The 25771-nt window shown below is 38.2% G+C and overlaps 1 protein-coding gene across 1 annotated transcript in view; it reads right to left on the bottom strand.

Moving 5' to 3' along the window:
• Positions 1–25771, bottom strand: part of LOC124777731 (YTH domain-containing family protein 3) — a 52328-nt gene that overhangs the window by 19801 nt on the left and 6756 nt on the right. The gene's annotated exons all lie outside the window — the stretch shown is intronic.

The raw sequence follows: 25771 nt of genomic DNA on the forward strand, positions 1-25771 counted from the left end.
TACTTATTCAACCTCAAGAAAAAGTAGATGCTGGCCAGTTGCCCTATTTTTCTGAATGACTGATATTGCTTGCATTAACACCTTCATCATATACGCAAATAATAACAATGAGAGGATTTCCTGAAGAATGTATTTATGTGATGTCGGAAGGTCATTAGTAAATCCTATAGTGTGCAAGAGAGCAGCCACTCACTCCCTGCCTCAACAAGTTAGACAGAATGCCGCAAAAATGGCGGGAATTGAAGACATCAACAATGCACCACCTTCTGAACAACGAATACTTAAGCCCAGGTGCTGCATGTTTCATCCGCTGAGTAAAGATATAAAAATTAAATTGCACTGTGCTCGATGTTTGGAAGTTATGAGTGTACAGCACACGAGAAATGTGTGTGAAAAGTGTTACAATAACACACCCCTTGCAGCCAGTGATAGTGACTGATTTCATAAAATGTTTGTATGAGTTGACTGAACAAATGTTTAATTATATGTGTAATGTCTTATACATGTAATACAGTATGAAGAATAACAGAAATAAATAATTAAACAAAATATTGCAACGAAATGGGAATTATTGCATATGTTTCAAATAATCCAATTTAATACTAAAGTAATATTAAATAAAATGATAATTTACCGGGAGATAACATTCTAAATAGCCATTTGTGAATTAAACATTTTCATATCAGTGATATGCTGCACAACACTGTCATTGTAGCCACTTTTATTTGGGGTGTTAGCAACACCCCGCGCGACTATTAACATTACGAAAACCCAGGCAACCACAAAGGGTTAAAGTGTCATTTCCTAATCTAATTCTATCAGTATCACTTGATTTAAATCAATACATTTTGTTACCCACGTTTTACTTAGTTTGATGTTCATCTTACTAACCTCTTTTCTAGACTTTTTCGTTCCCTTCAACTGATCCTATACATTCTTTGTTTCCCATCTCTGACTGAATTACAATGTTATTAGGAAACTTCACTACATTTTTAGTTCCTCTCTCTGAATGTTAATTTCCTTTCCAAATTTCTCCTTTGTTTCCTTCACTGCTCATGAAATATACAGATTGAATAATATGGGGAAGACTTGAACCTTGTCTCACTCACTTCTAAACAACTGCTCCCCTTTTGTGTCCTTTGCCTCTCTTAACTCCAGTCCGATTTCAGTACCTTTCGCTCTCTGTATTTTACCCCTTTTACCTTCAGAATTTCTAAATGTGCAGTCCAGAAATAGAAGAACGTGGACCAGGAGAAATGAATGAAAGGGAAAGTCACCTGATAGAATTCTGCACAGAGCACAATTTAATCTTCTATGAACTGTGAAAGAAAGTTGTATATGCAGAAGAGATCTGGAGATAGTGTTAAATTCTGGACAGATTTTAAATTACAAAACACTTGCATGGGAATACGTCAACCCTGACCATAATTTATTGGTCAGAGCCTGCAGATTAATACTGCAGAAATTTAGGAAATACAGGAGACGGGACCTGGGTAAACTCAAGGAACCTGTGGTTGCTACAAACTTCAAAGGGGGCATTAGGTGATACTTGACTGAAAATGAATGGACAGCTTTGAGAGAGAAAACTGAAATACAAGCAGAGCAAATAAGCAAAAAGATAAAACCCAATGGAAATCCTTGGATAGCCCTCAAGATACCGAATGTAACTGTGAAAGGAAAAAATTCAGATGCACAGCAAATTTAAAAGGCAAGAGGGAATACAGACATCTAAAAAATGAGATTGACAGGAAGTGCAACGAGTGAAATTGACTGTAATCTCATTTCTGTTGTGGTACTAAATAATCTCACTAGGGGTAAGATAGATACTGCCTACAGGAAAATTAAAGAGACCTTTGAAGAAAAGAGAACCACTTGTATGAATATCAAGGACTCAGATGGAAACCCAGTTCTAAACAAAAAAGGGAAAGTAGAAAGGTGGAAGGAGTATATAGAGGGTCTATACAAGAGCGATGTACTTGAGGACAATATTATGGAAATGGAAGAGGATGTAGATGAAGATGAAATGGGAGATACAATACTGCGTGAAGAATTTGACAGAGCACTGAAAGACTGAGTCGAAACAAGGCCCCGAGAGCAGACAACATTCCATTAGAACTACTGATGGCCTTGGGAGAGCCAGTCCTGACAAAACTCTACCATCTGGTGAGCAAGATGTATGAGACAGGCGAAATACCCTCAGACTTCAAGAAGAATATAATAATTCTAATCCCAAAGAAAGCCGGTGTTGACAGATGTGAAAATTACCGAACTATCAGTTTAATGAGTCACAGCTGCAAAATACTAACACGAATTCTTTACAGGCGAATGGAAAAACTGGTAGAAGCCGACCTCGGGGAAGATCATTTTGGATTCCGTAGAAATATTGGAACACGTGAGGCAATACTGACCTTACGACTTATCTTAAAAGATTAAAGAAAGGCAAAACTACGTTTCTAGCATTTGTAGACTTAGAGAAAGCTTTTGACAATGTTGACTGGAATACTCTCATTCAAATTCTAAAGGTGGCAGGGGAAAAATACAGGGAGCGAAAGACTATTTACAATTTGTACAGAAACCAGATGGCAGTTATGAGAGTCGAGAGACATGAAAGGGAAACAGCGGTTGGGAAGGGGGTGAGACAGGGCTGCAGCCTCTCCCCGATGCTATTCAATCTGTATATTGAGCAAGCAGTAAAGAAAACTAAAGAACAATTCGGAGTAGGTATTAAAATCCACGGAGAAGAAATAAAAACTTTGAGGTTTGCCGATGAAATTGTAATTCTATCAGAGACAGCAAAGGACTTGGAACAGCAGTTGAATGGAATGGACAGTGTCTTGAAAGGAGGATATAAGATGAACATCAACAAAAGCAAAACGAGGATAATGGAACGTAGACGAATTAAGTCAGGTGATGCCAAGGGAATTAGATTAGGAAATGAGACACTTAAAGTAGTAGAGGAGTTTTGCTATTTGGGGAGCAAAATAACTGATGATGGTCGAAGTAGAGAGGATATAAAATGTAGACTGGCAATGGCAAGGAAAGCGTTTCTGAAGAAGAGAAATTTGTTAACATCGAGTATAGATTTAAGTGTCAGGAAGTCGTATCTGAAAGTATTTGTATGGAGTGTAGCCATGTATGGAAGTGAAACATGGACTATAAATAGTTTGGACAAGAAGAGAATAGAAGTTTTCGAAATGTGGTGCTACAGAAGAATGCTGAAGATTAGATGGGTAGATCACATAACTAATGATGAAGTATTGAATAGAATTGGGGAGGAGTATGTGGCACAACTTGACAAAAAGAAGGGACATGTTTTGAGGCATCAAGGGATCACAAATTTAGCGTTGGAGGGCAGCGTGGAGGGTAAAAATTGTAGAGGGATACCAAGAGATGAATACACTAAGCAGATTCAGAAGGATGTAGGTTGCAGTAGGCACTGGGAGATGAAGCTTGCACAGGATAGGGTTGCATGGAGAGCTGCATCAAACCAGTCTCAGGACTGAAGACCACAACAATAACAACTAAATAATTCCTGTAAAGACCTTCTTCTGCAGTTCTTGTGTGTGTGTGTGTGTGTGTGTGTGTGTGTGTGTGTGTGTGTGTGTGTGTACGCGCACGCATGCAACTTCAAAACTATGGCTACATACTACCTGGAAAAAAAAATTGCATTATTAAGGAACTATTTGTCATGGTTTACTGGTCCTCATCTGTTTTATGATCTTCAACCGTGCCTTACATTGTGAAAAGTGTCTTTTATACATCAATTCAGTAACAGTAGACAAACAGTTTACAGCAGAAATTTTCAGGTTCTTGCGCTCAGCCTCAAGGTAATTAAAAGGCATGCAAAAATATTTTGAACAATGCATGGAAATATAAAGCTGTTTGTGTGAACTCAAGTGAGTTTTACTTTTAAAGGTTGAACACTACAAATTAAACGTACTTGGTGAACACACAAATTCAATGCACAGGTCTTACTCGTTTTAGGACAGACCTTAAATTGTGAAACACAAATATGTCACCAGCAATAGTTTCTTGGTAATAAGAGCAGTTTCACTACTTCTTATCAGAAACAATATATATTACACATAGTTCTGAGACTGTCTGCATCCTGCTTACACAACGCCATACAAACACAAACTCTCACGAACACTTTAAAAAGTCCAAGCATAAACATAACATATAACACGTAAAATTCTATCCAAAGATGCGTTCCACATCAACGTAATCACAAGCCAGCCTCTGAGAAGATGACAAGAAAATTATCAGAATAAACAAAGAAAGACATCATCTTAACATGCAAGAAAATTATCAAATACAGGAAACTAAATCTGAAAAGAAAACGTAGGATTAGTCTTGCAAAGTAGACAACAGCAACCAGCCACTGTTAACAATGCTATTTACTCATGCAAATAGTGCCATTACCGGTTTCAAGCTGACAGGCTCACCTTCAGACGGCTGCTGTATGTTGCTTTAACTATGTGGATACATCAAGAAAGTACTTTCTATACTGTTCACTATTATGTTAGCTCAAGCAGTCAACACTGCAAAATAATTAGACAGGATTTTGTACATAGCCGTAGCCTAAAAACAGTTTTCAACAAAACAGTGTGAAAAGAAAACAAAATATGGGGTGTTCAAAAAGTCTCTCCGCATTGCCGTATGATTGTTAGCCCCGCCTGCCATATGCCGCAGCGAATATACCGAAATGAAACTCAGTGAAATACAAGTAATTAATTTATTGAATATTCATTTTTACTTACAAATTTTCACATTAAATGTCTAAAGTGCCCCATCCCCCCCCTTCTGTTGTTGAATACACAATTCAATTAATCTAATCATGTTTCCAAACACAAGCTGTAACATTTCTTCTGTAACAGAAGCAGTGAAAGTGGATATTGCAGTTTTCAATTCATCGATGGATTTTGGACAGTTTTTATAGACAGTTGCTTTCGCTGCACCACAGGAAAAAAAGTCAGGCGGTGTTAGGTCAGGCGATCATGGAGGCCAAAGTCCCTATGAAATATGCAATCACCAAAAACATTAGCAAGCAGTGATATTGAAATGAAATAAATGCAACCACGCTTCATCAGTGAAAAACGTTTCATTAAGAATATCCCTACATCCATTCCATTTTATTGAACGAAATTTTTGACAATAATGCAGTCTCTTGCCATGATCAGTATTTTTCAGTTCTTGCACAACTGTCAGTTTGTATGGGAAAAGTTCTAATTTTTTCCTTACAGCCGTGTGGGCCGTTCCAACACTAACATCGATTTCCTGGGCAAGTTTTCTTACTGACTTGTTCGGACTCATGGACATTTTATCAGAAATATCGAGTGGTTTATCCTCGGACAAAACACTAGGATGACCACTTCTTGCTGCACGTCACTGAACCCGTACTTCGAAATTTGTTAATCAAACCTCGCACAGTATCATGATGTGGGAGTGTTCTCTCTGGGAAAACTGAATTAAATGTTTGAAGAACTGAAACTGTATTTATCACCAACTAAAAACACACATTCTTCAATGGTTAGCATTTTAACAGTGACAAATACGAAACAAACGAACAAAGGAACTAAACTTCAACATTCACGTCAAAATGTAACGACACACACCAACGATACTACTGATGCTGGCTGAGATAAAAAAAAAAAAAAACAGTGGAATGTTGGGAGAGTCCACTTTAAGGGAAGTAACAATCATACGGCATGCACAGCTAACAATATACGGCATTGCGAAGAGACTTTTTGAACACTCTGTAGTTTAAAACAGTAGACTAACAGCCTAACAGATGACCTACACAATAAAGCTATACAACTCCCCCTTTCACTCACTCTTCCCTGATTGCCCCCCCCCCCCCCCCTGCCCAAATCAGGTTCTAAGCCAAATATCCAACTGTCTGAACACCAGCTTTTATCCATTCCTTGTTACATGATGGATATTAAATCCAGGTCCACATTCAATGTTCTACAATCCTCTCCCCACCTATACACAACCCATCTCTCCCAACATAATGTCAAATCTGTACGTATAAACACATCTCCCCTACCTTACCACCACACATGCACCCAGTCAGAGAAAGGCAAGACAAGGAAGATGGAGATATATATACTAGGTTGGCAACAGTTCAGTAAACAAATAAGAAAAGAAACATTCAGTAAACAAACAAGTTAGGACAAATATTACTCGCAGGTCTCATAGGAAATCTACAGTTCTAGCCGAATCCATAATGATGTTCCACAGTAGTTACCTTATGAAATATGAAAATTATAACAGAAGAGAGTGACGTGAAAATGTCTTATAAATGAAGTGACAAGAGGACTTCTAGAAGAGACGACATGCACTTGGAAGATAAATATACGGTTAGGCAGGTTTTCTCAGCGAAATTCGATGATGAAGTCTTCTCGGGTTATCAGCCGAGTCAAAGTGTCATTTTGTGGCAATGTTTTGACACGTTTCCTGCTCACCATCTTCTGATAAAGTGTCAGGTTCGTGTCCAGTTCATATTCTTATCAACGCTTGACTGACCGCAGGCTCCTCTGCCTAGTCTGCAATAGCTGGACCAACTGCATGCCTCCAATAGGGGTGTCACAAAAGGTGGTGGTGGGGACTCACGACGTGGTGGAGTGTCCTGACATTATGTCCTGGTGTTGCCTGTCTATTCCATCCACAGCCTTCAACATTTTCATAACAGAGCACTCTTTACGCATTCTCGCTAGAGCTACATCCGATGCAGACCTGATATGTAAACAGCTATCACGGTTGACAAGATTACCTAGGGCCCATATCTCCATCGCCTCTTTGATGATCATGTCAGAGAACAAATTCGACTGGCGCAATACTCTTTCTATTCAAAATCAAACATACCATATTTTACGGAGTATAAGATGCACTTTTTTCTTCGAAAAATTGCTTCTAAAATTCAGGTGTACATTATACACGAAATTAATAATATAAAAATGTCCAGTGTTTGATTTAAAATTCCCATCAGTCTTAAAAATACCCACATATTCGATGCCGCATATTTCAAACTGACAACACGGATTCAATTGGCAGTAGCTGTGCACCAATGCAACTAACATGAGTTGCAGCGTTTCACAAGCTCACTAACACTTTCTCCTTCCCACCTTACTTACACCAACCCAGAACACTGTCCAGACTACGATTCATCATTGCAGTCTACAGTGCCAGTTAACTTGAAATGAAAGTGATCTGTGTTATCAGTAACAGTACAATATTTTTGTTAATACCTAGTTTCGTAATGGGAAAAAATAAAAGGTATATGATGCGAGCTATAAATTGAAAGTAATAGCATATGCAGAACAATATGGAAACAGAGCAGCTGCGCAGCATGTCGGCCCTTCAGCAACAGCAAAAACCTTTGCGATTGGCAGGATAATAAAGAATAACAAAAAAATGAGGAACCTTAACTGTGCAAATCGGGCACTGAATGCAAAATGGCCAAAACCACACTAGAAGATGACGTACTAAAATGAATTCAAAGACACTATCAAAATTGCATTGGAATTCATACATGATTCAAATACATGCTCGGAAGCTAGCACTACAAGAGAGACTTCAAGGGTGGAGTTGGCTGTTGCTACAGGTTTATGAAGCATCATGGACCTGGAATGCAAACCAAAACCAAAGTATCTCAGAAAATGCCACATGAGTATGAAGAGAAAGTATTATTTTTCCATAGTTTTATTATTCAACAATGAAAGAAAAACAGTGTGGAAATAAGCCAAGTAGTGAATATGGATGAAGCTCCTCTGATGTTCGCCATGCCGAATAGCAGAACTGTTGCCACAAATGGTGCTGAAACTGTAACTTTACAATCAAGTAGAGATGAAAAAAAATGGACTCCTCTGTTGTCTTTTCATGTTATGCTGATGGTACTAAACTTAATCCAATGATAATTTTTCAAGCACAAAACAATGCCACAACCTTCTGAAATACTGCCAGATGGTGGTGCTCACTTACATGACAAGGGCTGGAGGTTAGTATGAAATTATGTATTAACAGGGTGTTGGAGAGAAGGAAGGTGCTTTATGAAAGAAGAGTTTTCTTCTTGTGTTAGATAAGTTTATTAGTCATTTGAAAAAATCTGTGAAAAGAAATTGAGACAGGAAAATACAGAGTTTGCTGCTAATCCGGGACGACTTGCTTCACAATAGCAACCTCTTGATGTCTTAATAAATAAACTGTTTGAAGTGTAGATGAGAGAGGAATGGAACAAATGGATGATGGATGAAACCCAACATGAATTCATCTCGAAGAGAGCTTTAATATGACCTACAATAAAACAAGCATGTCAGTGGATACAAGTCATGGCCTAGAGTGAGAGAATACATTATTCTTAAATTCTTCAAGAAGTGTGGCGTAAGTAATGCTCTCGATGGCAGTAAGGACCATCTTATACATGAAGAGGGCAATGACAATGACGAAGAGGGAGAAGAAGAAGAAGAAGAAGAAGAAGAAGAAGAAGAAGAAAGTTCAGATGACAATTTTCAGGGATTTTAAAGGTCAATTTGGTTTTATAAACTAACAATTTCTTTAGTCCGGCTTTGCAATCTGATACAAAAACATTAATTTTTTAAATTGCTTAAAAATTAAGGTGTGTCTTAGTCCATAAAATATGGTATGACTTTTGTTGAGGCTGAGCTCTGCCACTACACATTTGTCTAATTGCTTGAAGTGAACATTTCCCACATGTTCTGAGCACTGCTGCAAAATACACCACTGCATTTGGCTGATATACTGTTTGCGCATTTGCAACTCATTCTATGGACTCCCAGTGGCCGTAATCCTAGTTTGTCTTACACTGAGCCAAGAGTATTTTTGATTTTAGCCGATAAGCAGTAAATGGTTTTAATGTTTTTCTTTCCAACATCCTGGTGATCTCGGCCATGGGCATACGGAAGGAATGCAAGGCACTTTAATGTCTATTTCTGGAACATCATCTTCCTTTTTTTCGCTCGGCTGAAGAGCATGTCTTTTCCGTTTCTCCGGGAAGCCATTCCCGGGAAAGTGTTCCCTCAGATGCTGCAACTGTTGGGCAGACTCTCCTTGTCGTATATGTCTCGTGTTCTGTACACAGTCATGAGCACAGATATTCAGATGTTCGTTGTGCTGCATGGAAACAAATACCGGCATTAGGTACAAGCCAATTTGTGTCTTTTTCTGCAGACAAAATGTCCTAACATACCATCAGTTTTCTTATCAGGACATCAAGGAAAGGCAGAAATCCGTTTTTTCTACCTCCACAGTGTACTTTATATTGTCAGTATGCTGTTAAGATAGTCAAAAAATTCCTGCAGGTTTCCTTTGCAATGTGACAACACCATGAATGCGTCATCCATGTATCTGTCGAGCGCCTTTGGTTTCAGACGCACGGTTCTGTGAGCCCTTTCCTCGAAGTGTTCCACATACAAGTTCGTGATCACTGGCACGAGGGCCAGTCCCATAGCAACTCCTAACTGTTGTGTTGTTTCCCCCAGACTGAATGTTTGGTGGAACAGTTTCACAGTGGTTTCGTCATAGTAGGTCCCTAGTAATGTCACAGAGTTCTCTAGCAGTACCTGTGTGAAGGGAGAAATGATGTTGAAATTGATCAGGATGCACTTGACAGACCTAGCTGTTGCGGACAAGGCAGAGGAGCCTGTGGTCCAGTGTCTGTAACATTACTAAGTGGACACGAACCCAACACATTGCCTGAAGATGATCAGTAGCAAACTTGTCAAAATGTTGTCGCAGAACGATATCTTGACTCAGCTGATAATCTGGAAAGGCTTCATCATCAGATAAATATACACTGTATAAGCCAATTCAATTTAAAAAAATTAATAAAATTAAATTTCTGAAATGAAAATGTAGACAACAGCAACATGGCAATGGCAATCAGTGGAAAATAATAATTACAGTTGCTATATAGCAGACACATAGAGTCACCATCTGTACGCGCATACTCTTAGGAGTTTTTGTTTGTTACAACCTCTGTGGAGTATGTTATCTCTACTTTAAGGGATTATCAAACGTATCATCATCATCATCATCATCCATATATCCCACAGCATCACCGTTATTCACTGAAAACTAATTTTCATTTTCTTACCATGTTAGAGCTGTCCTAGTACTATTTATCCATCCACCTTGTTTAAAAAATAATAATAAAAACAAAAATGGCCCTGTAACTGAAGCAAACAGAAAAGAAATACACTTTTATTAACACAGTGCAGAAAATCCAACAAGTGAATTGCTGCAATATAGTAATATGAACCCAAATTAGTTTTCAGCGAAATAATTGATTTGCATACTATAGCTTTACACTAGATGATAACAATTCCGAAATACACAGCTGAGTAAATCTAGCAAATAAAATGTAGACGAGTCATTCCACAGAAATAAATTTTTCACAGATGAACCCTATAGAGTATAACTTTAACCCTATAGAGTATAACTTTAACTCTGCAAAATTTTACCACAAGATGCAAAAAGTTCAAGGTTTTAAGAGGCTTTCAGTGCAGGGCCACGAAATGTTGTGCAGTCTATACTAACTTCTGTCAAATTAAAGATAGCTTACAATATGAAAGTTGTAGAAATGTAAATGAGATGCACAACCCTTCTGTGATCTTCACACTCTTAAAATTTCAATGCTAGTCATTCACTGTTTTTCTTCTGCATGAGCTGAGGACTGGGAAAAAATTCATCACAAAAATTTTTCAACCATTTTATGACACTCACAATTTTTGGACAATCTAAGTATTTTTAGTGTCCTTTAGTGGTCCCACAGCCACAATTGTTGTGGAACTCGCACAACATTTTACAGACCTATATTGCAAGCTTCCTACAACATTTAATATTTTGTATCAAATTTTGTAGAATTTAAGATTCATTTACTAGGAACATTTGTGCAAAATTTCAGTTAGATTGGAGATCACAAGGGACCACTGGTTAACTTGGTGTGGAGTGGATCAGAAAAAAGTATTCACATGGCTGGTTGTCACAATACGAAACAACAAAATCACTTTGACAGGACAGGTGGCTGTTTTGTATTACAGATAAATTACTGCACACATGCACCATGGAAGACAATCCTCAGTTTATTTAAACAGGAGAAAGTGACCACATCACCAATACACAAAGTGCGTATCAAGGAGAAATGATGGGCAACATTACAGCTAACTACAAAGTATGTACAGTCAAAATAGAAACACCTTAAATGAACAAATTACTGTAATAGTTTTTTGTTGTTACACAAACCACAATAAAGGTATAGAGCAAAAATTCAGAGAGAGAATTGTTGCTCAGCACTTATCTTCAGGGGGTAAACTGTTTGTCTCCCCTCATCGTCTTAAAGGTCGTGAGTCTCACCCCATCCCTCTCCCCTCCCAAAGGAAGGAACTAAATGGTTCTGAAAAATACAGTGTGGCGCACGATAAGTCACCCATTTGAATTTTGACCCTACAAGTATACTATTGGGGCAATAGCTTTCAAATTATGCGCTCAACTTTGTGTAGTTCATGGAAATTATGCCAGGTGTCGTTCTGCATTCATTGCTTCCGTTGTGAGACCGCCATTTCAGATTGCCACGCAAAAGATGAAGATTGTCTTACTGTTCATGGCGACAAACAGCAATACATTGACACAGGGAAGGTTTCATGCTCATTTTGGCACACGGTGGGCTTCCAGCCCACAGACAATATGCAGATTACATCAGAAATTTGAGGATATTGGATCTGTGTTGAAGTGTCAGTGGCCACATGCATGTACCGTATGTTTGCCGCAAAACATTGAAGCAGTTTGAGTGGTTTTGACCCATAGTCCGAGTAAATCAACAAGAAGAGCCAGTCCCGAATTGGGAATTTCACACTGTTCTGTAGACAAAATTATTCAATCCAACCTTCACTTGTATCCATACAAGATTACTGTGGCACATAGGCTTACTGCAAAAGAGAAGGAGCAGAGACTGCAGTTTGCAAGGTGGGCAATCAAGCAAGACCAAGAGGCAGTTTTTTTAGACAACACAGTTGTGTGGAGATAACAGGGATTAATTTACTTATAATCAATTATTCAAAATGACAGTCTTAATTGCATTATTTATTTTGCCGCCAACCAGTTTCAACCCGCGATGGAGTCATCTTCAGGGCAATTTACACTTAGTAAGTAATCATGTACGTAATCTACAAGCAATTAGTCAAAGTTACATAAATAAACAGATTTTTTATACCCATCTGGTCGCTTGCTGGAGTCGTCACCCTGCCTGCGCACGTTTGGTAACTATGCATGGTTGGTTCTCTGCATGAGCTTAAATAACGGCCAACGACACGTGGGCAGATGGTTAACGCCCTCCACGGTGACCAATGGTTATATGTTTAAGTGAGAAATCATAAATTTAAAATTTTAAAGTTTGTTCCAGTTGTAATATAATGTAATGAAGGGAGGATTGTGGTTCACCAACGCTCTATATTGAATGCCGTGCTGCAGCAGATGTGTACGGGGAGGCTACTATGATGACAGAAACCTAGCCAAATAGGCTAAGGGGCACTTGATATACTTCTTTTTTCTAATATGTTAATTTTATAACAGCGAATAAACTGATTTTAAAGTTTTTTAGTAATTACTAGGAACAACTTTTATTGATAGCAGCCAGAACACACGACGATAACGTATGCTGTGCAAAGATGACGCAGCAGCAGAAGACCAAATGGATTGACAACATGGAGGAAGAATCATTATGGTATGCCGTTACCATAACAACAAATGCCATGCAAAGATGCAGACAACTTATACGAAGTGGCTACCATGACGACAGCGTCCCAACCACACAGGCTAGGGGTCGCTTGATATATACTATCGCCCATGGCAACGGCGTCCCTACCACAAAGGATAGAGGGCTCTACTCTATCCACAAATGACGTGAAAAATGAATGGGACAACAGTTACCTGAATTTTAAATAATTGTAAATTTCTAGAGATTTAATTAGTTATAATTATTATTTATTATGTTTTATTTTACAACTTGAACAAACTTTAAAATTTACAATTTCTCGCTTAAGCATGTAACCATTGGTCACCGTGGAGGGCGTTACCGTCTGACCATGTGTTGTTGGCAGTTATTTAAGCTCAAGCAGAGAACCAAGCATGCATAGTTACCAACCGTGCACAGGCAGGGTGACGAGTCCAGCAAGCGACCAAATGGGTATAAAAATCTGTTTATTTACGTAAATTTGACTATTTGCTTGTAGATTACGTACACAATTACTTACTAAGTGTAAATTGCCCTGAAGATGACCCCACTGCGGGTTGAAACCAGTTGGTGGCAAAATAAATAATGCGATTATGACTGTCATTTTGAATAATTGATTTCAAGAGTCAGTGCTAAACAACCCATGGTTTTCTGACAAAGCTTATTTTTACATAAAAGGTGCTGTGAACAAACAGATTATTCAATTCTGGGCACGAGAAGCTCTGAAAATAATCCACATGAAAGAGACCTACGGGGAGAAAGTGTGCGTGTCGGTCGCGATGTCAAGCTGTGGAATCATCAGTCCATTCTTTTTCGATGCTGTGGCAACTGGTGAACGCTCTTTACACATGCTGCAAAACCAGTTTTTTCCTCAATTCGTGGCCTCATGCCTTCCATTGCCGAGACAATTGTTCATGCAGGATGGAGCACCCCCCCATAGTGCCAATGTTGTGCTTGATTTCCTACATGAAAGACTTTGCCTTAGGGGATTGTCAAACAGATTTGCAGAACGTTATGCAGGAGGAGGAATGTGCCCCCCCCCCTCCCCCACAGGCCAGATGTTAACCCATGTGACTTCTTCCTTTGGGAGTTCCTTAAAGAAAAGGCATACCACAGAAAACCAGAAAATGCAGTGCAACTTAGGGCCGTCACTGTGAGAGTTATGCCACACCATTCCAGAAGATTTGTGCTGAAGAGTCATTACAAATGCACATGTGCCACTTGAAGAAGTTGTAAACCAAAACGGCAATCATATTGAACTAGTGATTCATTACGTTGTATTTCCAAGCTGTATTCTTTACTTCTACATCAATAAATTACAAATCTTGTCAACAACAAATGTGTTACTCATGAAACAAATCAGGTGACTTATCATGCATCACCCTGTATAGATATCGGCAATAACAAACATTGTCATCCCGAAAGTAAATACTAGTCAGAAATCCCCCCCCCCTCTCTCTCTCTCTCTCTCTCTCTCTCTCTCTCTCTCACACACACACACACACACACACACACACACTTTGAGAGCATTTTTCCTTTTGATAAGGGAAGTAAAAAACTGATTCCTGATGTATACTTATTGGAAGCTAGATAATGAGTTATACCAATTTTAAACATTAAAGTGAAAAAAATACAGATTGAAGCATTCATACACATACTGTTGGCTAACATTAACATTTAACAAATGAACACTGTGATCTAGCCTACACTTCTAATGTGCCAGTTGTATCATGAAAGAATACACTGCATAAGTCACACAAAAGAAAAACGGAAAAAAAATTCCAGTGTAAGGAAATTCTTCATTTGATTCAATCAAAATGTGACACAGATCGGAATCAATATTAACTAGCACAATATGTTAAAGCAGAACTGGAATCATAAAATAGGCTAAGTGAACTTATGGTGTCAGTGGTTGTTCTGCTACGTGCCATTGTTGGCCACAGCCAATCAGATGACAATGTCCAACAGCCAGTGAGAAAGGCTGAATCTACTGATTTGATTTGGTGGAATATATGAAATTATTACTTTTATTTTCAACATGCAAAGCATGAAACCAACAATAACTGATCTTGCTTTTACTCATTATAACATTGTTTACTGGGTTTTGCACTTTATTTCCTGTTTCCTGAAATATGACATGATTTCTTGGGATACTGTTTCATACTCCAATCAAATTTAGTTTGGCTGTGAGTTGGCAAACCCAACAAATGTGACAGAAGAAAAACTGGATGATATGATGGGCTGCATCTGTAGTGCAGCCCCACGATTGTTTCAAAAATTTTGTGGGGTATTTTCAGAATTTCCCAATTTACATGGTGGTGGTTAGGCAAGCACCCGAGTGTAAAGTTTAAAATTTATGGAATAATCTGTTTTATACAACAGCATTCTGCACAATATATTCTGTCATGCTACCACATAATTTCATGTCTTCTACATTTTGACAATATTTATTGAACATCATTTTCTCACTGGTTCTGTCATCTTGTCTAATCGTACAATTTATAATTCATCATGTTCACCTTTCATCATTCTCTGTGCAAACAGTTATGAACCGCAACACACAATGAAAAAGCCACCATCATAGCATGCGCTCTTTTATGCTAAGAAATACATACAACATAACAAGAAATAAAGAAAATTTATACTGTGTGATGATCTAAGATTTGCTGACCTGTCTAGATATGAGAAACATATCTTACAATACACAATAGACCATAAGAGAAGAAATATAACTAATTTACAATGTGGTATAAACAAATTACATAGATATGAGAAACATATCTTACAACAAACAACACAAGAGAAGCAACAGAATTAATTTACACTGTGGCATAAACAAATTACTTAATCTTCCAGTTACTGCACATCAAAACAAGGAAACAAGATGATTTTAAACAGATGAACAAATTTATGGAACACAAACATAGGCAAAATGAGAACAAAATTTCATGAAAAATGAAGAGGGAGGGAGAAAGGGGAAACGTTAGTAATGTTATCCAAAAGTAGAAAAACTGCCACCATAATTGAGGTGTTCTCTAGAATAACGACTTAACTGAAATATACTGAGACTAACATACAGAGCATCAAACGTTTTAAATAGCTTTTTTATTAATTTACTATTTGCGGATTCATCTTTCTATTGTCTGCATTCATGGTAACTTTCACAATGTCTACAAATCTTATTTCTCAGTGAAGTTCTAATATATAGGTTTACATGTGATTAACAGCCTGTCTGATTGTTTCAGTAAATTCATTCATTCCCACATTGTATTCCATAAATCTCACGCATCAACTGAAAGATGTTATTCTGCACGTCTACTTTGATCCGTGACACTAACTGTGTTATGTTGCAACGTAATGGTGGCATGGCATTTTTGTGTCTGGTCATGTTTGCAGATGGCATGTCATAGCATTTGGTGGCACTCTCTTGCACTGGATGTTTACATTTTAAAGTTTGTTGTTAGATGCGTTAATAAGCCATTTGACACTGTAAGTTGTGTGCATCAGATTGTTACTGGAAGAGTTTGTGCCGATTTCTAGAAGTTACTTTGATCTTGTGAATTGTCACTGATAGATTTGTGTTTGTATCTGGAATTATTAGTGCCATGTTTCTTATGGTCAGAGATTTAATTCTATTTTTCTTTTTACTGTTAGTCATGAATAAGAGACAGAAATTTATGAGTTGGTCATGGCTTGTTGCAATAGGCTGTGAGATGTTGTCTACAATCAAGTTCCTACAGTTATGTGGACCGACTAGCATTTGCCTCAAGCAATTTAGGGAAATCCTGAAAAACCCTAATCTGGAAGGACGTATGTGAGGTTGTACCACCATCCTTTCATGCAGGTTTTCATGAATTGTAGGGTTTTTACTGCTTGTGTCTGAAAACTGCACAGGAGTTTGGTTGGTCGATATCACAGATATTGGTTTACCATTATTTTTTAGGTTAAGTTTTCAATATTGTGAATGGGTATTGCTTCTTGTACTGTGGACTTCTTTCGAGATAGATAGGGTAAGTGACGGCTTGGGTAGCAGATTTGGCTATTTGAGTATGTTGGGTTTTGGAACTGCGGGCTTTGTTTTAGCTGGCATATAGGTCAATAGAAATTTGCATTAGTGGGTTTTGGAGTTGTGTGTGGGTTCATATTGAGAACTTCGTATCAACTACAAAGGTCAAGTGAAATTAGTGGTACTGGGTTTTCAAGTTGTGTGTGGGTTTCTTGGTATTAAGGGATTCGATTGAGCTAGATACGTCAAGTGAAATTTATGATACCAATGATTTTGGTTTCTGCACTTTATCATGTTGAATGTTGAGAATTTTTTGCGCTTCATATTTGGATTAATATTGGTTTTGAAATCATGTTGTTATTCTTACTGCCATATATTTAGTTTGACCTGATCAAAATTCCCTACTTCCCACAGTTGTCCCATTAGTTCAATTATATCGTTCAAGTTAAATATTATTATTTATGAAACTTCCTGGCAGATTAAAACTATGTGCAGGACCGAGACTCGAACTCCAGACCTTTGCCTTTTGCGGGCAAGTACTCTACTGACTGAGCTGCCCAAGCATGACTCACGACCCGTCCTCACAGCTTTACTCCCGTCAGTACCTCGTTTCATATCAGCACACACTGCTGCAGAGTGAAAATTTCATTCTGGATAATTATTTATGTTTGTTCATGTGTGTAACAAGTGGCATCGTGGTGGTTGCATTGTATATGCTTGAAATAGTGGCATCTGCCATCTTGATGATGTCACAGGTCAAAGTCGATGGGTTGAATCACAACTTTCAGTTTTGCCAATTTCACCTTGAAGGAGAGCCTTCAGATACATGGAAGTAGTGTAAGTCACACACTAACAGGCAAATACATACTCTGCAGACACCTTCTATAAAATATATTAACAATTATGAACAGTGCTAACCTAATCACATTGTTAATTAATGGACTTCCTAGCCCTCAACAGCACATTATTTTGTTTAACGTATTACAAATCAAGATTTTAGGTATACATGCGTAGTCTTTTAATTTTTTACAAAATATTAGCACATGGCACTTTTGACTTTTAACATTAGTATTGTTTTAAAATTTGTTAGTGTTAAAACAATGATAGCTCAAGCCATGGGGTAAGTGGTCTGTTTACAGTGAGGGCAATTTACAATTTTCGTGAAGGTCTACCTTGACAACAACGCCTTAAATTGCTTCATTCAACCTTTATTAGTCACTTCACTTTCAGAAAAGACTGTTTACATTATTGCTTCTATCAATGATGAATTTTGTTAATGTTGACAAAAAACTGCCGTTATTCTGAAGAAAGGTCACTGCTGTGGACCACGGCTGCAGGCAACTGGCACATTAATTACTCTCTGACAGAGACACCCTTAAGCATATCTCTGCAGTACATACAGGTACTTTAGCTGAGAAAAAGTCTGTTCTATACTATTTGACCAAAGCTCTAAAACAAGTTTATGTCAATTGGTGTAAGGAAATGTAAACAAAATTTGATGAAAAGAATGCAAAACCCATATGCAATATTGTAACAAACAAACTGCCTCCAATATGAATTGAAGCAAACAAGCGCAAAACACTTTCAAGAAAATTATAGGCTGCCTCCGCCCACCCCCCTTCTTTTTGCTTGCACTATACCAGTGTACGTCAAGACAGCTGCTTAAGAAAGTTAATGCTGAATAGCATGTAGAAAATTTTTTTTATTGCAAGCAGTCATGTTTTTGAGGCACCAACAACTACAATGAAGAAAGTTTCCCAGACTGGTTTGAACACTTGAAAAGTGAGTATAAATTTTAAAGACTAATGTTTGGAGGCACAAAAAACAAGTTTTTATTGCATCATTTTATAAAAACTTAAACAGTAGCCTTAGTATTAGCAAATGACACCTGCTTTGACAATGTCACTAACATTGCTCTTGATTATTCAGATGCCATTGTTATCTCCTATTTCATACTAAGCCCATCTGTAACTTAACTGATTTCAGAACACACCATGAGCTGTGTATGCCTCTGGAAAAGTTAAAACCTGTGTAATATAAACATTACTGATAGTGAAAATTCTGATAAATTATACCACTGACTAATGAGGAAAACTCTGACTTTGTTTTTAAATACACAGAATTTAAAAAATCCTGTCCTATGTCTGCCAGAAACCAGTTGAAGGCTACTGTGCTACACTCAAACTCCTATCAGAACCCTAGACTAGGGCACAGCCTCTATGGAAATTATATCTCCTATTATTATTTTGGTCAAGAATGTCACAGTTGATTTCAAATCTGCTCTTACCATTAAACACAAATACCATTCGTCAGTACACGCAACGGAATGCATAAGAATCCAAAGCTAAATTCAGAAGGTTTGGTTATCAATTTTGTATAATATTCTAACGATATATTCCAACAATGGAAAATATATTCCTGTAGAGTGAATACAGTTACGAACTTGGCTGCACTGTCCTAGAAGATTACATGATTAAGGCAGTACTGAGAGGAGTATGGCAAATATGTTGGGTCATTCCACACCAAGTGGTCTAAAACTGAAAAAAGTTCCCACCATCATGGTCTCCAATTTTCGTCAAATTTTAACTGTAGCTTTAGTCAAGTGTTGAAGTAAGTTTCCCAAGATTTCAGGCCTCTAGCTGCAATAGCTGCTGATCTAGACCCCCTTGTCTGAAGTGTACTTAGTCCGTGTGCATGCAACATAAAAAAAATGTCATATTTGGAGTCTAATAAAATCGAAACTAATTCATAAGAATGGTTAGTAAGATGCGACCCTGTACAGTTTTTTTTGCTGATTCCAACGAAATTATGTATAACATTACTCATGCAAACCCCGGTCAAATAACTCGACTCAAAGTATACTTCAAAATTTGTCGTGACACAACGCGACAAATTTTGACCAATATTAAGACTGCAATGATTTCCTTGCAGTTGAAGATATGGACTTGAACTTTTGGCCAAGCTTCATGCTTGTGCTAGACATAATGCAGCCGGATTTGCAATGATCCAGGCCATATGGTCGCCCTGCAGTATCTCTTCAAATTAGGCAGTGTCAGCACAAACGGTAAAATTTACCAAAGTTTCAAGCCAATTACTAAAAAATAGTTGGCCTGAATCTGCTTGTGAATAGTATCACCTAAAAGAGAAACTCTTGCTCTACAAGACTGACATTTGTTTTTTTTGCAACGCGACCATTAAGTACTCATTAACTCACATCAAAGTTGTTATATTTTGTATGCGCGATGCACTAATTTTTCTTCATTTCTAGGAATTTGAATCTTAATAGTCGCTTAGAATTACTGATATAATTGGATATTTCATTCGTGTTTTATTCAGTGATTGGCCAGTGAGAGATGTCAGAAGTTAATGAAGAAGAAGAATCGTTGGCCCCCTGTTCAATTGGAAAAGATGCTGCTGCATCAAAGTGCCATGTTATCTTCTATGCTAAGAAGACTGGATTCAAAGCGTTTAGTGATTTCACAGAATGTGACCAGAAATTGCTTGTTTCGCGTTCAGAAGCCAAACTTGACGAAAATTCCATCATTTGCTTCCACCATGAAGCCCTCTTCCTACATGAATATCAAGCGATGCAAAAGAAATGTTGCAATCCATTCAAGAAGAGGAATCACAATGTAAAAGCTGGACTTAGACTGCTTGATAATGAAACAGCTGCCAAACTTTGCCTGTTAAAGAAAAAAGAAGTGATTGATATAAAACCTGGTCAGAAGCTTTGCCCTCGCTGCATGTCGGCACTGAACCAAAAGCTAGAAGATTCATCATCACTATCAACCCAATCTGAACAAGATTTCACAACGGATGAAACTGAACCAGCCATCAACAAAAGTTTATCATTTATTGGTGCTTCACCATTGAAAAGAAGACAACTAAGTAAAAGAGATAAGCAAAGCTATGCAAAAAGAAAGATCTTGGATGCACAAAGTTTAATTGGGAATCAAATTGCTGCTGCTGTAGGAATCAATTACGATGAACAGCCAAGTTCAAGTAAAAGTCGCCCATGCAATAATTGTGCAGATCTTGATAATCTTATAGAAGAGTTGAAAGAAAAATGTAAAGTGTCAAATCGTAGGACAAAAGTTCAAATATTGACCTTGGTTCCAAGAAGCTGGACAATTAAAGATACGACAACAGCATTTAAAGTATCAGAAAGAATGGTAAAGCAAGCGAGAAAACTGAAGAATGAGCAAGGTGTTCTAGCTTTTCCAGCAAATCGGCAAGGAAGGAAGCTTTCAGATGAAGTTGTCCAGAAAGTACATGACTTTTTTCAAGATGACGAATTCAGCAGACTTTGTCCAGGGAAGAAAGACTGTGTGCCTGTGAGAATTTCAGGAACAAAGGTGTACAAGCAAAAGCGGTTGTTGCTTTGCAATTTGAAGGAAATGTACGTGTCTTATCAGAAGCAAAATGGACCAGAAATTGGCTTCTCAAAGTTTTGCGAGCTTAGACCAAAATGGTGTGTTACAGTTGGCTCTGCTGGAATGCACTCAGTTTGTGTCTGTACAATACACCAAAATGTCAAGCTTATGCTCACTGGTGCATCAATCAATGAAGACTACAAGGAAATTCTTAGCAAAGCTGTTTGCAGCTTGGAAAACAAGGATTGTATGCTTCATCGTTGTGAAAACTGCCCTGGTCCAGAAGGTGTAGAAGCAGTTATTGCAACATATTTTGAAGATAATGACCCTGAAGAACTGATTGAGTACAAACAATGGATTCATACCGACAGGGATACTTTAGAAACAAAGCAGCTTTCAACAGAAGAGTATGTTGAAGATATTGCAGCAAAAATTTGGAACCTGTCTTGTCATCACTACACTGCCAAGCATCAAAGCCAGCACCTGAAAGCTCTCAAAACTGATTTGAAAGAAGGCGAATTCATAATACTAATGGATTTTGCTGAAAACTATTCATTTATTGTTCAAGATGCAGTGCAAGGCTTTCACTGGGAAAACAGTCAAGCAACAGTTCATCCATTTGTAGTCTACTACTGTGAAAACGAAGAGGTGCAATGTGTGAATCTTTGTGTTATTAGTGACTGCCTTCGACACGATACGATTACTGTCCATGTTTACATTGGAAAAGTAATCAATTACCTGAAGATGCAATTTTCCAAAATAAGCCACATCCACTACTTCAGTGATGGTTCAGCTGCACAATATAAGAATTTCAAGAATTTTCTCAACTTATGCTATCACAAAGAAGATTTTGAAATAACAGCAGAATGGAATTTCTTTGGAACAAGCCATGGAAAGTCGCCTTGTGATGGCATTGGAGGCACAACAAAACGGTTGGCAGCAAGAGCAAGTTTGCAACGTCCATATGAAAACCAGATTCTAACACCCAAAGATCTTTTCAACTTCTGCAATGATAATATCAATGGAATCAAATTCTTTTTCATCAGCAAAGAGGAAGTTGAAGAAGAAAAAGCTTCTCAAGAAGAAAGATTCCTGCAAGGGCACACTCTAGCTGGCACAAGAGAAAACCACCATTTTTTGCCCATTGATATGACGACAATTAAGGTCAGTAGAGTTTCTAATGATGCGACATCTTTTTTGGCCAAAATTAGTGCTGCTGAAGTAGTAGTTCAAGTCATGGATCTTCAGCCTGGGCAGTATGTTGCTTGCATTTATGAAAAGAAATGGTGGATTGGAAACATCGTTGAAATCTCAGTCGAACAGAAAGATGCTTTCATAAGCTTTATGCATCCTCATGGTCCTGCAAGTTCATTTTATTGGCCCTTAAGACGTGATACTTGCTGGATTCCAGAACAACTTATCATTGGTGTTATTCCAGCTCCATCAGTGACATCATCTGGTCGGCAATACAGTTTTCCTGAAAGCATTCTCTTGCAAATCAACGATGCTTCCAGAATGATGAAGTAACTGAGGAAGACAGGCTTGGGAACCTGCATAAAGAAACCCACAATCAGGCTTGGGATCCTGTGGTAAAGACACCCTGTAATCAGGCTTGGGAACCTGCAGTAAAGATACCCACCCGTGGCTGTTACTGCATGGCTATCGGGCGTGGCCCCTATGGCGATGGGGATGCTGGTTTTATTGTGATAACCAGTAATGGCTCAGCCATCATGGACCAACGCAGGGCACTGCGCACACAAAATATAAGATACTTTGACCTGAGTAAATAAGCACTTAATGGAAGCGTTGCAAAAGAAAAATATATCCATCTTGTAGAGCAAGAGTTTCTCTTTCAGATGATACTATTCACAATTAAATCCAGGCTGACTATTTTGTAGTAATGGGCTTTGAACTTTGGTAAATAAAGCCATTTGCGCTGACACTGCCAAATTTGAAGAGATTTTGCAAGGCGACTATAAAGCCTGGGTAGTTGGAAATCCAGCTGTATTATGTCCAGCACAAAGATAAGACTTGGTAAAAAGTTCAAGTCCATATCTTTATCTGCAAGGAAATTATTGCAGTCTGAATATTGGTCAAAATTTGTCGCATTAAGTCACGACAGAATTAGGGGTACACTTTGAGTCGACTTGTTTGACCGGATTTTGCATCAGTAATCTTATAATTAATTTCGTTTGAATCAGCACAAAAAACTGTACAGGGTCTCATCTTACTAACCATTCTTATGAATTGGTTTCAATTTTATGAGACCCCAAAAATGGCATTTTGTCTGATGTCGCGCGCATGCGAACTTACTACCCTTCAGACAAGGGGGTGTAGATCAGCAAGTATTGCAGCTAGAGGCTTGAAATCTTGAGAAACTTAATTTAGCACTTGACTAGTGCTACAGATAAAATTTGAAGAAAATTGGAGACATGATGGTGGGAAGGTTTAGACCACTTGGCATGGAATGACCCTGTTAACAATTCTAGCTGCAAGTCAATACAATGCAAGGAACCATAACTGTTTTTGTCAAGAGGCATAATGGTGAGCAAAGACTCTTTACAAAACTGCCATAGCATTAGATTGTATCAGTGACAATGGAATTCTGAAGCTACAGTCGAAACAACCTAACAAGCTCCCCGACAGCTCACAGCACTTTCAACTGCAAAACCAAATGGCTGCAAGCAAAAACAATAGCTGTTCACAGAGCTGCGAGAACACTGAGGTGCTGCCATAGACACATTTACAATATTGTGATACATTATCGGCTGAGGTAGGTGCGTGAAGCTGCCGTGTCCATTCCACTGCAACTGTCAAGGATCAACTTACACAGACAACTATAGTTTCTCATCAAAATATCGACTGTAAAGAAAGCTTTTGGACAAACACTGTGTTTGACAAATGAATGAGCCCCATGCTTTTCCCACTGATTAAATACACAGGAGAAAGGTCTACAAATTTCATTCATATTCATAATGAGACCTAACAGTTAATGTGATACTACACTAGACTCTCGCTAATCTGGCCTCTCAGTAATCCGGCGCACATCCAAAAACGTGCACAATGAATTATCGTGTGCAACAATGCTTAGTTAAACAATGCTTTATATACTGTATTTGAAATTTACAGTTCGGAATCATGTCTTCTAAAAGGAAACACAACATGCTAGACCTCAGGCATAAACTCAAAATTTTAGAAAAGTTAAATTGAGGTTCTTCGCAGAAAGCCATTGCTGCAGAGTTCAATGCTGGACAAGCAACTATTTACGACATCAAAAAGAAAGATGATGTTATTCGACAGTACTCAACACAAACGGATAGTGAGGTGGGAAAACGGAAGGTTATGCGACTGAGTGAGAGTGAAGAACTGGACATAGTTGTTTACAGATGGTTCATACAACAACGCACTAAAGGAATTCCTGCCAGTGGCCCGATTATAAAGGAAAAAGCAGCTGCATTTAACAAACAACTTCGCGGTAGTAACTTCTTTGCAGTGAGAGAAGGTTGGCTATCAAACTGGAAAAAACGATACGGCATTCGGCAGCTGACAGTCACTGGGAAAAGTTGCTCAGCTAACGATAAGGATTCTGATGAGTTTGTAAGCAAGATATGGAAGATAATAGAGGAAGACGATTTAACTACTGATACCTTGTATAATGCTGATAAAATAGGACTCTTTTACAAGATGCTTCCTTCAAAAACATTAGCTGCCAACAATGAGAAGGAAGCTTGTGGTTACAAGCAACAGAAACAGCGCATACCATTAATGCCGTGTTGTAATTCAAATGGGAGTCATAAACTACTACTTATGGTGATTGGAAAATCCCAACATCCACGCTGTTTTCAACAGAGTGACAAACATTCTACCAGTGCAATATTGCGCTCAGAAGATAGTGTGGATGGATAGACAAATATTCTCTCAGTGGTTCCAAGAAATGTTTGTACCAGCAGTGAGAAAAGAGCTAAAGAAGCTTCCACTGAAAGCTATCCTTATAACTGACAATGCTCCCAGTCATCCTTAAGAAATTTCTCTGAAGTCAGATGGTATACAAGCACTCTTTCTCCGACCCAATGTGACAGCCATAATTCTGCATATGAACCAGGGAATTTGTTTGTTTGTTATTGTCATTATCGACATTCACTTTTTGTCTCCTTGCCCGACAAAAAGTGAAAACGACTATCGAGGCTATGCTGAAGGCATGGAAAGCAATCAACATATGTGATGTTATTTTCCAAGCAACCAAAGCGTGGGACAAAGTGGAGAGCGCTATGATAACAAAGAGCTGAAAAAATTGTGGTCATCCATTGATGCTGAGTTGAATCCAGTAGTAAGTGACAGAGATGAGCCAGTCAATTCGGAATTATCAATTACCTTGTACACTGACACATTCCACAACCTTCCAGGGGCAGAAGAAATTGATGATGATGATACTAAGTGGCTGAATGAGGAAAACTGTTACATGGACCTAACTTCAACAGATGAAGAAATAATCAAAAGCATGCAAGAAAGTAAACATGAAAGTGATGAAGAGGACACAGGAGGAGAGTGTATGAAGATTTCTCACACTGCTAGTGCTGAAGATGCCGAGGTCTTCCTGGAGTACATTACGCAACAACCTGATAGATGCAGTACCGATGTAATGCT

Source organism: Schistocerca piceifrons, chromosome 2 (genome assembly GCF_021461385.2).
Source record: "Schistocerca piceifrons isolate TAMUIC-IGC-003096 chromosome 2, iqSchPice1.1, whole genome shotgun sequence".
Lineage (NCBI taxonomy): Eukaryota > Metazoa > Arthropoda > Insecta > Orthoptera > Acrididae > Schistocerca > Schistocerca piceifrons.